The 11,538-nt window shown below is 50.3% G+C and overlaps 1 pseudogene; it reads left to right on the plus strand.

Annotated features, from left to right (window-relative positions):
* The first annotated feature begins 922 nt into the window (after positions 1-922).
* Positions 923-1,772, plus strand: LOC123139012 (putative homeobox-leucine zipper protein HOX26; annotated as a pseudogene).
* The last annotated feature ends 9,766 nt before the right edge of the window (positions 1,773-11,538 follow it).

The raw sequence follows: 11,538 nt of genomic DNA on the forward strand, positions 1-11,538 counted from the left end.
TGTCCTGCATGCACGACAGGTCAGCGCCACACACACGGAAAACTCTCCTTGTCGAGTCGTGCGCGCTGGCATGCATGCATGCATGTGTGTTGCATTGCCCTGCATGCACCATGCATAATGAAATTATATGCTATTGTTTCTGTCCAAAAAATTTGTATTAGATTTGTGTAAATACAATCCTTCTCGGTGCTACACATCTTGCTTCCAGAAACGCCAGCTTGCATTTTTTCATCAGTTTTGGTAGAACTCATCTAGATGAGAAATAATTTGGTCTCATTCACTTTAAAAACAAGAACAGATGCAACCCAAATCAACACACACGCATCTTACAGCATCACATTCAATGACTATAAAAAGTGAGAGGTAGAGGAAAGAAATGCCAACAAAAGTTAACCGCAGAGTTTGACAGTTTGGCAAAACTGCCATGCATACATGTTTGTTTAGTAAAATTAAGACACTGCCTCTCTTCAAAAATTATGTGCCTTAATAATAACCAGCATGGGAATTAAAAATCTATAATATTTTGCTTACATATTATCAAATGTTACATTAGAAGGTAAATTTTCGAAGTCCGTCTATTTTGATCGGAAGCTAGCAGAAATTTTATATTGGTGAACTTGGTTAAGAATATGAGCCAGTTTTATAGCCTTGGTTACTACAGTTTTGCTCAGTCAAATCCCTCAATAAAGATTTTCCCCTCAGTAGTCAAACCAAGCATCAATCACCCGTAGTAATCTTACCTAGTAAACCTAAGCAGCACTAATTGTCTTGCTTAACTCGCACACGAAACCATACGTGGGATGCGACCGTGTGCAGTATCTCGTAGCCAGGCCACCTATAAAGCCTTCACGAACACACCCCATCTGTTGGCCATCATCACCTAGCTACCCGGCGCCGGCGGCATACCTCGATATCTCTCGATCGACGGCACTAGCGAATTCACTTCATTTTGATTCGAAGAAGATGTCTAGCCTGACAACCATAAGCAGCACTAGTAAGGAGTCGCTGGAGGCGGAGGAGCTCGTCGACACAAGGCTGTAGCTCGTGATCGGCGCCGGGAGCCAACCGCCGCCGGCGCCAGAGGCAGCAGGTCATGTGGCGCAAAATATCGGAAGGAAGAAAGGGGAGAGGTGGATAGGCGGCGGTAGTACAAGGCAGCATGGCAAGAGGGCCAGGGCTGTGCACGGCGGCAGCGACATCGACGACGACGACAGTGGAGACGCAGCCGGCCGCGCGAGGAAGAAGCGCCGGCTCACCGCAGAGCAGGCGGCGCTGCTGGAGAAAAGCTTCCGCGCTCACAACGTCCTCTCCCATGTACTCCCTCTGTCTGTCTAGATACATCTCTTTTTTATCCATTTTGATGACAAGTATTTTCGGTCGGAGGGAGTAATAATATCCTCCATCTCCCATGTACCCCATATCTTCCATTTAATCTCTCCTTGAAGTGCAAAGAAATTTCAGGGTCTGAGTCTGATCGTAATGCTTTTGAATTGCAGGGTGAGAAGCAGGATCTTGCGGGGCAGCTTGGGTTGAAACCGAGGCAGGTGGAGGTGTGGTTCCAGAACAGGAGGGCGCGGACCAAGCTCAAGCAGACGGAGCTCGACTGCGAGCTGCTGCGAAGGTGATGCGAGCGCCTCAGCGACGACATCACGCGGCTCCAGCGAGAGGTCGCCGAGACACGCGCGGTCCTCCTCGTCGGCGGTTCACAGGACTCGAGGCTCATGGGGTGTCCGTCCTGCAACAGGCTCGCCGGCGGCCGGAGGGCGGCCTAGTTGATTTCGACTGCGAGATTGATTACCGCCGCCATAGAACTACTAGTCAACTAGAAGTGCGCCGTCACGTAGCATACTACTAGTCAACAGGCTCGCCGGCGGCCGGAGTAGGCTATAGGGTAGTGAATTATCTAGGCATGATCCAAATTTAGAGTGTGTGGTGAGGTTTATGTAGACTCACACTCACATGAGCCTTACGAGCTGACAAGATTTATGCATGTATATTAGCTAGCTACGGTGTACTTTGGTAGTTTCGTTATAATGTGTTTACTTCTTCGCTCTGGATGATCACGATTAATTCCTGCATGATCGCGAGCAGCAAAACTGGCCCCAAATTAACTGCGTGAATCAGTTAGTCCACTAGTCATTGCTCGTATCACATCTGACAAATGAGCGTACCTTCTTTCCATGAATCTTGCATTGGAATGGACAATTCGAGGTCAGTTCAATGGAAAGGTCACAAGGTGCTCTTGAACTCTCGTATGGTTTCTGAAAACAAAACCATTTCAGGCATGCATAGTTGAGCTGGGTTCATGCTAAGCTTTTTCATGAGCCACGAGGTGAGCATATCTCAGATGGTTAGGTTTCTTGTGATGGAAACCAATCGATCAGGGCTTAAGTCTTAGACTTGGCACTGATGCTTGTATTTTTCTGGATTTATTTGGTTTTTCCGACGATGCTCGTTTTGTGGGAGGGACTAGACCACACAGCCTTGAGAAACCACCAAAGACGTTACTTCCTAATACACCGAGCCAACTCCGAAGGGGCCGACTCCCCGTTGAGATTGCCGCTTGCTCCAGGCCATGCAACACCACTTCTGCAAAGAGGTAGCGATGACAAAGAACAGAGGCCATGGGTGGGCAAACGTAAATTATAGGAGATCATCGGGAGTTCGGGACCATCCCATGCCAGAGTCGAGCATGCTACATGTGAGGGACAAGACATGCCCGAAGACGCTGACCTGCTACAGCCGAAAAGAACCGGGCTCCACAATGATGCCTCAAGAAGGTGATGATGGTGCCAAGCACCACCGCCATTGAGTCCAAGAAGACGGACTAGGGTTTTCACCCGGAGCCATGACATCACAAGTGGACCCACGACAATCCGCTCAAGAGTGAAGCAACACACGCAACCGTCATCGTCGCCAACACCGGAGCGTGGAGCTTTTCCCAAAACTAAGCTTGCGAGGCCAAATCGTGGGGTGGAGGGTGGGGTGGGGGGCGTGGTGGTGGTGGTGGGGGGGGGAGCTTTGCTGCCAACACAAGGCCTCTAGACCCAAACCAGGGAGCAATCACCACTGAAGCCATGACGACAACAGGATCATCCACCAACCCTCCCCTTGCTATCCACTTAGCTAAAAAGAGACGCCACCACTACTGCAACTGCTTGTCGATGAGCCAAACATGCAGTCTCTCCTTCCAGGGGTCGTCACCCCAGCATCCAAGATCCCAAGACTCTGTCGACCATCATTATTGCAGCTCACCAACCACGGTAGCAAGAACGGGAAGGCACCTCCTTCCACTGCTGGACATCACACGCCGAGTCCCAACGGATCTGGTGACGTAGTCGCCCACACCAACGTTCCCAAACCAGTCATGTCTAGACCAGGAGGGGGCATAACTAGCGCCTGTTGACGACCCACCGTCGAGCCCTCTTCTGGCCTTGCCAACAAGCACACGAGCAAGGCCTTATCCGCGGCCAGTGAGTTGAGACCTCTGATAACAGGACTGTCTGAATCAGAACCGGATCGATGCAAACCATTCTGCACGCGGCGACATGGAAGGACCTACGAGCTACCACTGATTCACACACATCGCCGTCCACGACGAGAAAGCACTCCAAGGGGGAGAGCCCTGCTGCCGTCGGCCGCACAGGAGGAGAAGAGAGAAAGAGGCGGCAGCACTATGTAAGGTTCTGTTGGCCCCGTGTCGCCTTGGACGAGAGTGACACAGGGGCGACAACCCGTTCCAAGAGCTACACAGGGAGTATTTTGCAAATTTGTCTGCTCAATTATACTCCGTTGAACGATCACTGAGTGTCACTTTCTCCTTTGTTAGGATTAATTAATTAGTTTAATTAATGGAAATCCCTGCTTAGCACCACCACAAATGTCTGGCCTCGGCATTAACCCCCGCCAGAACTTCGCTGGAGGACGCCGCCATCACGTGGCCGCTGGACGACGCCGTCGCACCATGCCGGTGAACCGCCTGACCACGCCGGCAGACAACCGCCAGGGTCTGGACCCAGGGCTGGTCCCGGACCAAGCGCACCACCGCCACTGAACGCCGAGATGGGCATGCCAGAGCCTGCTGTTGCCGCTCCATCTGCACCACGGAGGTGCCGTGTGCACGGAGATGGTCCATGCCCCACTCGCTCCATTGGCATACACCTGCCGTCACCAACGCCAGCAGAGGAGGAGGAGCGGGAGATCGTCGTTGATGTACCTGCATGCGGCTACAGCCCGGCTCCGACGCGCATCGCTAGTACCAGGGGCGACGGCCTCGTCTTCATCCTGACTCCAGGACGCGCCATGGCCACCGCGGGCGTGGTCGCCGCTGCAGGAGCAAGTGACACTCCGGGGCCGAGCAGCGCACCATGGGCGTTTGGCCGCTCCCCTGCTCCTCCCGGCGAACAGGGCATCTTCCTCTTCGGGGCAGGAGGGACGCCCGCCATGGACGTTGCTGGCACGAGTGGCGGCGCGGGTCCGCCCGACACCGGCGTGAGCCGCCGTCTTCTCTTCGGGCGCTCCGTCGCCGCCGTCGACCGTCGCCCTAGACGCCGTCAGGGCGCCTGGAACCCGGTGTCGCTCGGCCTCGCCAACGGACACCAGAATGGGGTGGACATCCCTGACTACACCCACTCGTCGGACGAGGAGGAAGGCTTCATCCCTTCACCGTCGGTGGCTCGCCGGTGAGCGCGCGTCCGGCGCGGCAGCCGGAACAGAGGAGGGTCGCGCCGCCTGGAAAGAGGATTGGGGGCGGTAGGGGAAACCCTAACCGTCACCCTCTTTTATGCGATGGTCAAAGCAGCGCCGGGCCTGTTGGGCCGAAAGGCCAGATGGGCTGTGACCCATGCCTCGTTCTGAGCCGGGAAAAGGAAGAAAAAAACGAAATTTACTGTAGTAGTGGGTTGTGCTACTGGTTTGGGTCTCCCTGTATGCGACCCAGGACCATTTTTTTCGTTTTTCTTTTTATATTTAGTTCTTTAACTAGCAGTTTGAAGTTGTGACTAGTTATTTAGTAATTTGTGTAAATTACTATATTGTATTGTTGAGTAATTAGTGTGTATTACTGTATTGTACAAGTACAATGTATGTCAACGTATATGTTCCGGCAATTTGGCAATTGCTATATGTTGATCAATATACATGCATTGTTTTATTTACAACACAATTAATTTGCTATGAAAGTAAATTAATAAGCATGATGATTGCATGCAGGAATGGCTGACCTATCTAAAAAAGAGTTTGCTGAACTTGACATCGATTGTTCTAACTATTTGACATGGGCAATGGATGTCAAAATCAATTTGACGGCCAAGGGACTCAATTCCGCTATAACCACACCTGCCCAAGGGACTTCATCTGTAACAGACATAATAAGGTATTCAGCGTTGCACTTCATTCGACATCATCTTCACCCTGACCTAAAGACAGAGTATCTGATGGAGGAGAGCCCTCTGACACTCTGGAACTCCTTAAAGGAGAGGTATGATCAACAAAGGGCGGTGATGTTGCCTGAAGCGCAACGGGAATGGGCGCTAGTCCGATTCCAAGACTTTAAGTCTGTAGCTGCATACAATTCTGTTGTTTATAAGATCAACTCCAAGGTAAGATTCTGCAATAGTGCAGTTTCTGATGCTGATCTTATTGAAAAGACACTTTCTAATTCCCATCCTTCTATGAGGATACTTGCTGAACAGTATCATCAGCAAAAGTATAAGAAGTATTCTGAGTTGATTTACTCGCTGCTTCAGGCAGAGAAGCACAATGAGCTTCTTGAGAAGAACAATTTGGCTCGTCCAACAAGAACGATGCCTCTGCCTGAATCACACTTCAACTCTAAGAATACTCAAAAGTTCAATGGTTCCAAAAATAACCGTAGGACATTCAATGGAAAGTGGAAGCGTAATGAGAAGTAGAATAAGTATGGAGTCCAAAAGGGCAAAGGTTCTTTCAAGAAGAATGAAAGGGCTAGCAACACTGGTTGCTTCAGATGTGGTTGTAAGGAACATATTGCAAAGAAGTGTGACACTTCAAAGCATTTGGTGGAATTGTACCAACAGTCACTTGGAAAGGGCAAGAAGGCTCAGGGGAACCAGTATGCAGCACACTTCACTGGCAATGAAGATGGTACCCCTACGGTTGATGGTTCTCGAGAGGATTCTCCGAACATGGACAACCAGGAGCAGAATCAGCAAGTGGAAGATCCAATACTAGATGTCGATGACATGCTAGTGGAATTTGGGTCTACTGACATATATGGAGACCAGATTTAGTCTCATTTGTCTAAGTATTGTAATGATGTTATTAGACATATTACATGTGTTGTAAAATAAGTTATGTCCTTAGACATAATGTGTTTGCTATGTCGTGTGACATAGGGCTTGTAATAAGTACAAGACATATATAGTTTGTAATGTATGTATTGATTCTATAAGAGTTTGATTATATACTGAACTTTGTTCTTTTACTCTATAGAACTTCAAGGAATAATACAATGGAGGAGGAAATGTGTTTAGTGGATAGTGGATCTACTTACACGATACTTAGGGAGATGAAGTATTTCCAAACACTCAAGAAGAGTAATGGAAGTGTCATGACAATTGCTGGTCGAGACACGGTAATTGTTGGTTCTGATCAAGCTACAATTACACTCCCTATGGGTACTAAATTGGTAATCCAGGATGCTCTACTGTATCCAGATTCTACTCGTACCTTGCTGAGTTTTAAGGATATCCGCAAAAATGGTTTCCATGTGGAAACTAATGAAGAGAGTGGGGCTGAATGCCTACTCGTAACTCAGCAAAAGGGATTTCGAAAGGAAGTCCTTGATAATTTGCCTTCTCTATCTTCTGGGTTGTATTATACATACATTAAACCAGAGACGCATATGGCGTATAAGATAGTTTTTCAGAATCTTGATAAGTTCAAGATTTGGCATGGTCGCCTGGGTCATCCTGCTATTGGGATGATGAGAAAAATTATTGATGGATCTGTTGGACACAACATAACGGATAGAAAGTTCCCAAAATCATCGGATTTTGTATGCACAGCATGTGCAACTGGGAAATTGATCACAAGGCCATCTTATGTGAAATTAAAGGATGAGCCGCCTAAATTCCTTGAACGCATTCAAGGAGATATTTGTGGTCCAATACAACCGTTATCTGGACCATTCAAATATTTCATGGTCCTAATTGATGCATCAACGAGATGATCAAATGTGTGTCTACTATCAACAAGGAACCATGCCTTTGCAAAGCTAATTGCTCAGATCATTAAATTGAGAGCAAATCATCTTGAGCATAGGATAAAAACCATCAGAATGGATAATGCCACGGAATTTAGTTCTCGAGCATTTAATGATTACTGCCTAGCTTTGGGCATTTCTGTGGATCACTCAGTACCTTATGTACATACCCAGAATGGTCTTGCGGAATCACTTATCAAGAGGATCAAGTTGATAGCAAGACCGCTCCTGCAGAATAGTAATCTTCCAGCTTCATGTTGGGGTCATGCAGTTTTACATGCTGCAGAATTGATACAAATTCGACCAACTGCATATCATACGGTCTCCCCGTTGCAGTTAGTGATGGGGTTAAGTACCTAGGGTAGGGTCACGGACCTGTCCCAAGTAACTTACCCTAGACATCCCTAGAAGAGGTCGCCTTCCAGTCGACCAACGAGGACTCACTCGACCAACGAGGACACACTCGACTGGCTTGAAGGACTCGACCACGAAGACTCACTCAACTGGCTTGAAGGACTCGACCACGAAGACTCACTCGACCACCAGGAGGTCAAGAGGCACTCTGCACCGCAACGGTCTGTAATTAAGTAGACTTTATGATAGTAAAGGCACTTTATGTGGGGCGTTACCAGTAACGCCTCAGACTTAACTCACCTTAAACCTTCTCCTACGTGGGCTGGCTGGGGTCCTGGCGCACTCTATATAAGCCACCCCCCTCCACAGGCAGAAGGGTTCGGCACCTTGTAATCCATACATTCATAATCCACTCGACCGCCTCCGGGCTCCGAGACGTAGGGCTGTTACTTCTTCCGAGAAGGGCCTGAACTCGTACATCCTTTGTGCTTACGACTTCTCCGTAGCTAGGACCTGGCCTCTCCATACCTACCCCCCACTCTACTGTCAGGCTTAGAACCACGACAGTTGGCGCCCACCTTGGGGCAGGTGTTTTAGCGATTTTTCGGAGAAGTTGCGATTCTTCCGAGTATTTTCATCATGGTGTCTGCTGGAGTTTTGGTCGAGGGCCAAGAGATCCGTCTCGGCGCACTCACCTTCATCGCCGACGACTCCGCATGGCTTCAGGAGGCTCCACTCGACGTGGATGCGCTCCCCGTCCGCGGTGCGACGCATTTCCGCGCATGTGTCCGCGGTGTTCTGCTGCGGCAGCCATCGACCCAGTACCGGTCGGCTCCTCCGTCTTCCACCCTCCCGGTCTCCCGCCAGCGCAAGCGCTCGGGCCGGTCGAGGCTTCAGCGATGGGTGAGTCACGCGGTGGCTCGCCAGTCGACCACTACACAAGTTGCGGCAATCGAGCCCAACGAATCTCTCTACGGCTTGTTCGATCAGTCGACTGGCTCCGGAGAGACTGCATCCGAGTGCGGAAGCAGTGATCCAGCGGCGGAAATCTTGATGGTCGACGGGCCCCACAGCCCTCCTGGCTTCGCCCGCGGTGGTGGAGCAGGCGATTGCAGCGACCCTGCTCGAGGCTACGAAGAGTACCAGCCCGAGCCACTCGACTCTCTGCAAAGAGAAGAGCTTCGCCGCAGGAACGAGGATCCCCTGCGTATTCCCATCGCAGGAGAAACCCCCGAGGCTCGTGCCTTGGAGGAGGCGCGTCTGGCCAATTTGGCCGAGCGCACTCGACTGGAGAACCTTCAGCGAGCACTCGACGAGCGCGCGCGGCAACGAGTTCCCGACACCAGTCGACGTCAACTCTTCCCGCCAACTCAGGTATATCGAACCCCAATTCAGAATTTAGCAGCTGCGACCCGTATAGCAGAGTCCATTCAGCCTTCGCAGTCAGAGGCTGGCAGAGGTTTGCTGCAGATCAGGGATCTGCTCCGGGCAGCAGGAGATCAGAATTCGGCCGTATCTCAGTCGCGCAACAGAATTCACAGTCGATCTGTCACTGTGAATACGGTTCAGTCGGCTCACAGCCCCAGATCGCCTCCGCGGCGCGAAGGGCGTGAGAATCGGCGAGATCAATATGGCGACGGACTCGACCGAGATGATAGGCGTCGAGTGCCCTATTCCCCTCCGAGGGGTGGGTCTTACGCTCCTCGGCGGCCAGATGATAGGCGTCAGTACAGTACAGGGCGTAGGGCACCAGTTGACCATAGAGAGCCAGGCTTCGACGCGCGATCCATTATCGTGCAAGGGTTGGTCGACCGGAACAGAGCCCATCGAGGCGCACTCGACAGAGATGCGCCCACGAGCAGTCGAGTACATGTTTCTGGTCCTGAATGTTTCAGCAGAACTATCAGAGCCGCAGTTATCCCCCCAATTTCAGGCTGGCAACAGGAGTCAGCAAGTTCACTAGTGAGTCCAAGCCTGAAACTTGGCTTGAAGACTACCGAGTGGCAGTTCAGATCGGTGGTGGGAACGACGAGGTGGCCATGAAGCATTTGCCCCTCATGTTGGAAGGTTCTGCCAGGGCATGGTTGACTCAATTACCTCCTAGCAGCATTTACACTTGGGAAGATCTGTCCCGAGTGTTTGTCAGAACGTTTGAAGGGACTTGCAAGCGACCAGCGGGATTGACAGAGTTGCAAGTCTGCGTGCAGAAAACCAATGAGACTCTCAGAGAGTATATTCAGAGGTGGATCACTTTGCACCACACTGTGGAAAATGTCTCTGACCATCAGGCAGTATGCGCCTTTAAAGATGGTGTCAAGAACAGAGAACTGAGTTTGAAATTTGGTCGAACCGGTGACATGACCTTGAGTCGGATGATGGAGATTGCTACCAAGTACGCCAACGGTGAAGAAGAAGACCGACTCCGAAGCGGCAAGCACAAGCCGAGTCAGTCGGAAAAAGGAAACACCAGTCGGAAACAGAAGCGGAAGGCCGAACCGGCAGCTCCTGGAGAGGCTCTGGCCGTGACTCAAGGAAAGTCTAAGGGGAAACCAAAAGGATCCTGGAACCCCAAGAAGGTGAAGGATAAAGAAGGGAACGACGTGATGGATATGCCGTGCCACATCCACACAAAGAAAGATGAAGAGGGGAATATCATTTACCCAAAGCACACCACTCGCCAATGTCGACTCCTGATCCAGCAGTTTCAGGGAAAACAGTCTAAGGACAAGGAGAAGGAGTCAGACAAAGCCGAAGACAAAGAGGACAGTGAGGGAGGATACCCGCATATCAACTCCACTCTGATGATCTTCGCAGATGTGGAAAGCAGAAGTCGACTGAAAGTGATTAACCGAGAGGTTAACATGGTTGCCCCAGCAAAGGCAAGTTATCTGAAGTGGTCTCAAACACCCATCACATTTGACCAATCTGATCACCCGACTCATATTGCCACCCCTGGGAGGCAAGCTTTGGTGGTCGAACCAGTTGTCGAAGGCACTCGACTGACAAAGGTGCTGATGGATGGTGGAAGTGGGCTGAACTTATTATATGCAGACACATTGAAAGGTATGGGCATTCCGATGTCCCGACTGAGCACTAGTAACATGAGCTTTCATGGAGTCATACCAGGGAAGAAGGCCGAGTCACTCGGCCAGATAGCTTTGGACGTAGTGTTTGGCGATTCAAAGCATTTTCGCAAAGAAAAATTGACGTTTGAGGTCGTGGATTTTCAAAGTGCATATCATGCCATTTTCAAAAATCGACGAGCCCCGAGCTTGGAACGCGGAGCTACTCCGCCCATTTTACACTTAAGTTTTATCACTCGGATGAGTTGCAATAAAGTACTTCTGTAGTTCATGGGTTTAGAAATAATAGTGTCATCACTTTTTATCTTCGTGCATATAAAAACTCCCCCTCAGTGGGTGGCTTAGCCGCGAATCCGTTTCGCCTAAGTTTGTAAAAATCCTACCGAGTGGCAAGCCAGCCTTCCACTCGGAGGCTTAGCTGCGAATCCGTTTCGCCTAAGTTTATCAAAATCCTACCGAGTGGTAAGCCAGCCTTCCACTCGGAGGCTTAGCTGCAGCTTCGTGCTCGCCTAAGTTATAAAAATCCTACCGAGTGACGAGCGATCCTCTCACTCAGGGGCTTAGCTGCAGTCCAAGCACTCGCCTAAGTTTATCAAAATCCTACCGAGTGGTAAGCCAGCCTTCCACTCGGAGGCTTAGCTGCAGCTTCGTGCTCGCATAAGTTATAAAAATCCTACCGAGTGGTAAGCCAGCCTTCCACTCGGAGGCTTAGCTGCAGCTTCGTGCTCGCCTAAGGTATAAAAATCCTACCGAGTGACGAGCGATCCTCTCACTCGGGGGCTTAGCTGCAGTCCAAGCACTCGCCTAAGTTTATCAAAATCTTACCGAGTGGTAAGCCAGCCTTCCACTCGGAGGCTT

The sequence above is a fragment of the Triticum aestivum genome, chromosome 6B (assembly GCF_018294505.1).
Source record: "Triticum aestivum cultivar Chinese Spring chromosome 6B, IWGSC CS RefSeq v2.1, whole genome shotgun sequence".
Taxonomy (NCBI): Eukaryota; Viridiplantae; Streptophyta; class Magnoliopsida; order Poales; family Poaceae; genus Triticum; species Triticum aestivum.